Source organism: Cervus elaphus, chromosome 31, assembly GCF_910594005.1.
Source record: "Cervus elaphus chromosome 31, mCerEla1.1, whole genome shotgun sequence".
In the NCBI taxonomy this organism is placed as follows: Eukaryota; Metazoa; Chordata; class Mammalia; order Artiodactyla; family Cervidae; genus Cervus; species Cervus elaphus.
In genome coordinates, this window is record NC_057845.1 from 42011112 (window position 1) to 42017814 (window position 6703).

Below are 6703 nucleotides of genomic sequence, written 5' to 3' on the forward strand. Positions count from 1 at the left end.
TTGCATCTGAAGTGGCATCACTTGTCATGGAGCTAGGGTTCTAAGGCGTGCAGGCTTTAGTAGGTGCAGGAAGTGGGCTCAGTAGTTGCGGCTCTCAGGCGCTAGAGCATGCGAACTCAGTATTTGTAGCACAGGGGCTTAGTTGCCCTGCAGTATGCGGGATCTTCCTGGAACTGGGGTTGAAATTGTGTCTCCTGCACTGACAGGCAGATTCTTAACCACTGGACCACCAGGAAGTCCTGTTTTGTTTTCTTGAATCCTGAAAGATGAAAGAGCAATTATGCCTATGCAAATAATTTATCCACGCCTCTTTAATTCCTAGCAATATGATGTTACCAGTAGAAAAAAAAATTTTCTTCTTAAAAACAGTGCAGAGAAATCTCCTCAAACATTAGAAGACAAAACTGCTAGATTTTGTATCTCTTCAAGTCATAATCAGTCAGCTCAATGAAACAAGTACCTATAGAGTACCTTCTATTTATCATGGACTTTGTTCGGATGCTGGGAATACAAAATTGAATGAGCTTTGCCATCAAGATGTGCACTATCTAGTGAAGGATGCATAGTTATGTAAATAATTAGAATTCAATGTGGTAAATGCACCAATAAAGGCCTATGTGAGGCAGAGTAGAAAACAGAGAAAGAGTGACCATTTGTGTCAATGTAAGGGGAGCACAGGGCTTCCCAGGTGGCTCAATGGTAAGGAATCTGCCTGCCAAGCAGGAGACTCAGGTTTGATCCCTGGGTCAGGAAAGTCCCCTGGAGAAGGAAATAGCAACCCACTTAGGTATTCGTGCTTTGGAGATCCCATGGACAGAGGAGCCTGGCAGGCTATAGTTCACGGGGTCACAAGAGTCGGACATGACTTAGTGACTAAACAGCAGCGGCCACACCAAGGAGGATGCAGCATAAAAAAAGCATCTGATGTGCACATGAGCAGATGACTCAGGGTTCAGTGGGATGGGAAAGCAGAATAGAAACTTCAGGCTTAGCCAGTGGCATAAGTTCAGATGCTGAGGTGTTTTACAGCATGTTAACATCCCTTAATTTTGTTCTTCAGAGGGTGGGATCGAAACAAGCTGTTTAGACAAAGTTCATGACTTGATAAACTTGGTCAGTTTATGACTTGATCAGATTTGCAGTTTAGAACAATAACCGTGGTAGAACAGTAGCTGATGGTGTTTTTATTCTGACATTGCTGTCTGTATTATGTGATAAAACAAATAACTATTTATATTGGTGTTTTTGAGAATGGAGATTTTCTGTGTGAAATGAAAATGTAGGATCAAGGAGATGAAGTAAAAATCCTATAGATGTTTCATTGTAAATATCAGAATGAGCTCATGATATAGTTATCTTTTAAAGAAAATTCTTAACTGTCCACTGAAAAGACTTAGAAGCAAGTAGCAAGGGGCACCCGGCCAACCTCATTTTGGTCTCTGAATACCTTTTTGTCAGTAAAAGGAACAAGGGCTCCTTTGAGAAATGGTTGTAGTTCTGAGTCAGGAAATATATTAAATAATCCTGAAACATGTTGTCATATTAGAAATCAAAGCTGTCAAAAAGAAGTCAGAACAGAGCAAACTAGTGGTCACCAGTGAGGAGGGGCAATATAGGCCAGGTGGGGAGCAGGAGGTACAAAGAATCTAGTGTAAGATGGGCTACAAGGATGTGTTGTTCAACACGGGGAATATAGCCAGTATTTGTCATAACTGTAAATGGAGTGTAATCTTTAAAAATTATATTTAAAAAATTTTTAATTGTAAAAAAAAATAAAGAACTCAGAGCAAACTTGAAGAGGCTTCCTTTGGGTAAGGTTAGCCACTTTGAGAAAAAATAACTGCAGTGGACTACATGCCTGCTAAGTCACTTCAATAATGTCCGACTTTTTGCAACCCAACCCTATGGACTGTAGCCTGCCAGGCTCCTCTGTCCATGGGGATTCTCCAGGCAAGAATACTGGAGTGGGTTGCCATATCTTCCTCCAGGGGATCTTCTCAACCCACAGATCAAACCCATGTGTCTGTCTTGTATCTCCTGTATTGGCAAGTGGATTCTTTACCACTAGCCCCACCTGGGAAGCAGTGGACTAAGACATACCATATGCTTGAATTTATGAATAAAATATTAAATAATAATAAATTATTAATAATTGTTACTATTTAATGATTATAATAAATGATACTAAAAAATAGTAGTCACCATTGGAGGATAGTAGAGACCTAACTGAAAAATGTATATTGTCACCCTGCTTATTTAACTTATATGCAGAGTACATCATGAGAAACACTGGGCTGGAAGAAGCACAAGCTGGAATCAAGATTGCCAGGAGAAATATCTATAACCGCAGATGACACCACCCTTATGGCAAAAAGTGAAGAAGAACTAAAGAGCCTCTTGATGAAAGTGAAAGAGGATAGTGGAAAAGTTGGCTTAAAGCTCAACATTCAGCAAACTAAGATCACGGCATCCAGTCCCATCACTTCATGGGAAATAGATGGGGAAAGAGTGGAAACAGTGACAGACTTTATTTTGGGGGGCTCCAAAATCACTGCAGATGGTGATTGCAGCCATGAAATTAAAAGATGCTTACTCCTTGGAAGGAGTGTTATGACCAACCTAGACAGCATATTAAAAAGCAGAGACATTACTTTGTCAACAATGGTCCATCTAATCAAGGCTATGGTTTTTCCAGTGGTCATGTATGGATGTGAGAGTTGGACTATAAAGAAAGCTGAGCACTAAAGAATTGATGCTTTTGAACTGTGGTGTTGCAGAAGACTCTTGAGAGTCCCTTGGACTGCAAGGAGATCCAACCAGTCCATCATAAAGGAGATCAGTCCTGGGTGTTCATTGGAAGGACTGATGCTGAAGCTGAAAGTCCAATACTTTGGCCACCTGATGTGAAGAGTTGACTCATTTGACAAAACCCTGGTGCTGGGAAAGATTGAGGGCAGGAGAAGGGGACGACAGAGGATGAGATGGTTGGATGGCATCACCAATTCAATGGACATGAGTATGGGTGAACTCTGGGAGTTGGTGATGGACAGGGAGGCTGAGCGTGTTGCCGTTCATGGGGTTGCAAAGAATCAGACATGACTGAGTGCCAACTGAACTGGAAACTGGTAAAAGAAAGAATCAAAGATTTATTTTAACCTGTCTTTCCTACATGAACTACCTTAGAATAATCAAATAGTTATAAGGGAACGTTTTTCTTGCTAGAAAATAATACAGTGTGAAATTTGCCCTTTTGCCAGTCTTTGAAAATAACTTCGCAATGATCATCAATGGCTATCAACAGAAGGAAAACCACTCAGGCATTTTGTGCCTGCTAACAAAATCACACACTGCTACTTATGAAGTCATTTTGAAAAGAAAAGGTGAAACTACATCATACCAAGCCTCAAGGTTTCACTTCCCCCTTTAGGAAATATGGGAGAGAGGTGTCTATTGAAGAACAGCAGAAATGTAATCAACAAAATCCAGAATGTGAGAAACTATTGAACAAATGTCTCAAGTTCTCCAACAAATTATATGGAGAGAAGAAGGAGAAAAGAGGCGTGTGGCCTTTGATCCTGATTAAATCAAATTTCTAAAACTTTAAAGAATTTTGTCTCATAAAGTTTATGAGACAACCAGTAAAATCTGAACATTGATATAATATTTGATATTAAGGAACCATTATCAATTATTTTCAGTGTGATCATTATATTATGATTATGTATAAAATAAGAATCTTTACAGGTACATTTTAGAAATAGAAATTAAAATATTTATAAATGAAATGATGAAATTTTAAAGGGAGAAAAGAGAATGGGGTAACGATGAAACAAGATTGGTTATTGTTGAAACTGGGTGATGGGATCCTTGGGGGTTTATTACACTATACTGTATACTTTTCAAAAATAACTTTTTAAAGTTGCTTTTGAAGGGCAATTTTATTTCTTTAATATCTGATTCAGAACAGGGGAAGGTCAGTTCACCACAATCTCTGGGTGCTGATATTGGCACCCTGAATTTCTTGCCCAGGTGTCCACCTTTCCTTCACAGAGCTCTCTGACTAACCATCATTACATTAATGTCCACCTTGTTGTGCTTTACGGAGAGGTCAGAGGTCTTTTTAATTTTTATTAATTTATTTGTTTATAACTGTGCTGGGTCTCCGGTGCTGTGTGGCTTTGCCTAGTTGCCACGAATGGGGGCTTCTCGTCCTTGTGGTGCGGTGGCTTCTTGGTTGAGGAGACAGGTTCTAGCGCAGGCTCAGTAATTGTGGGGTACGGGGCTTGGCTGCTCTGAGGCAAGTAGGGTCCTCCCTGGCCAGGGATTGAACCCATGTCCCCTGCGTTGGCAGAGGGATTCCTAACTGCTAGACCATCAGGGAAGTCTCAAAGAGGTCAGAGTTTGGAGAACTAGTCATGTAGTCCCTTTCAAGTTGCTACAGTTATCACTGGACCCAAGGATGTCTGGTTTCCTGTTTCCTCGAGTAAAGCACAGTGCAGATTGCCACCAGTAAATTACTGGACTATTTTAAGAGTGCTCTTTTCTGCCTAGTTTTTCTTTAGGACAGAAGGGTTTCCAAAAATGATCTCCAAACCATTTTATCCTTGACGTCCCTGACTTTCACAACAAAGCAAAAGGGTCTCACTTAACATCTACTCAAGTGGTCTCCCTGTGCGTAGTCCATGCGGCTGCCATGACTGAGTTCTCACTAGCTTCATCTTACGCCTGCATGTGAGTGCATTGCAGATTTTCCTGAGGCGTTAGAAGTAATAAATGAAAATTACACAAAGGACAAAAAAGGCAACACGTAAATAGAATACTAGCCGTTTCACTGCCCCAAAGCCTCTCAGCCATCCTGCCATCTCTAGCCATCTTCTCTTCAGAATCAACCAGAATATTGTGGGTCCACACCTCTCTGTTCTAGGCTTTCTCCAACATCTCAGCATTTGGATCTCCATCATGGACAAGTGAAGAATCTAAAAATTATTCCTTCTTTAATATGAAAGCCCTAAACTCTTCTTTGTCTGAACCTGACCCAGAGGGCCAAAATCTGCTCATGTGTTTTACTGAACAAATGTGTAGCTGTCTCTCCAATAGGAATTCTGCTTTCCTCCAAGCTAACAAGCTCCAACTGGTGCTTACCTTCCAGGATAACAAGCTTTTACAATAAAGTTTTTCTATTTTCCTTTCACAATATTCCTCCTTAAACGACAGTAGGCACTATGACTTCCCTCACACATTGAAAGAAAATAAAAATAAGATGATCAATTATGCACATAGAAAAAGAACACCTAGTTGGGAGCAAATATATCCACAATAAATATACCCAGAAACTATGTAGATTTTTACTATTTACTTTATGTTTTAGGAGGTGTATTGTCTTAAAATACCATCTGGAATGGGAAAAATGACCTTGTACTGTGACTAAATTTTGCTTTTGTTTGTGGTAAGCTGACCTATGGTGAAGCTGAAATTATAAACATTCATGGAAAAGCAGCTTAAAAGTGCTACTTACTAATAAGCATAAAATGATGTAGACGCATGACACATTTTAAAAACTACCTTCTGGAGTTGGGGTGATGACCATAAAAGTTAATATTTCCCGAGGGCGTGTGATGTTATACTTCTAAATGCTTCACACTGGTGCACTTGATTACCTTAATCATCCTAAATGGTTCTTCAGAGTTAATGCAAGGAACACTCTTTGCAGGAAGTACTGATATTAGTCCCAACTACAGTGAGGAAACTGAGGGGCTAAGTAATCAGCAAGTCATTCTAGTGAGTTACTCTTAAGCCAGTGATCCTTGCCTGTTCATTTATTTGCAACTCTTCGTGACCCTTTGGACTGCAGCTTACCAGGCTCTTCTCTCCATGAATTTTTCAGGCAAGAATGCTGGAGTGGATTGCTGTTTTCCTCTTCTGGAAGATCTTCCTGACACAGAGATTGAACCCAAGTCTCCTGTGTTTCCTGCATCGCAGGCGGATTCTTCACCCATTGAGCCTTCAGGGAAGCCCTGCCCCGTGGCAGTGAGTCTGTTACGAGGATCCTAAGTGATTTGAATTCAAAACAAAGGCAGGTAATCTCTTGGTTCCTTGTTCTCCAGAGCTATATCCTGTTCTGTCCTGTCTCTATATGTGCACCTGCTTCTTTCTTTTCCTTTTTCCAGTTTCTCTACGTTGCCAGCTCGTAGTCAACTGAGTCCTCTCAATTTGGTATGTCCTTCATTTAAGCAACCAGCAAAAACTGACCACTAACTTTGAATTTCAATTCCAAAGTACTGTGAGAAAGACTTCAGTTAGCCTTGGCAGTCAGGGGTCCCTTCCCCCGGGGACAAAGGTAGCGGCTATGGGAGTAAAACAAGCTCATACACTATAAATATGGCTGTCAGAGTTCACTAGTTCTGAAATTCATTTTTAGAGACGTATGGGTGTATGGGTTGGCAGAAAAGACCCAAATACATCTATTATTAGGCTGGGGTAATGTATTCACTGCATTGGTATCTTTTGCATGTACAAGTCTGTTTGGATGAAGGTCACAAGAATGTTTTTAGACAGACACACTCTTTCAGCCCGTTCCAGAGCAATGCTTGCTTGTATTCTTCCATGGCCTGACAAATACAGAATCTATATAGACTTACAGCAGCAATCTGGGTTCACTCTCTGGAGCCACCGCAACAGACTAAGTGGCTTATAAGAACAGAAA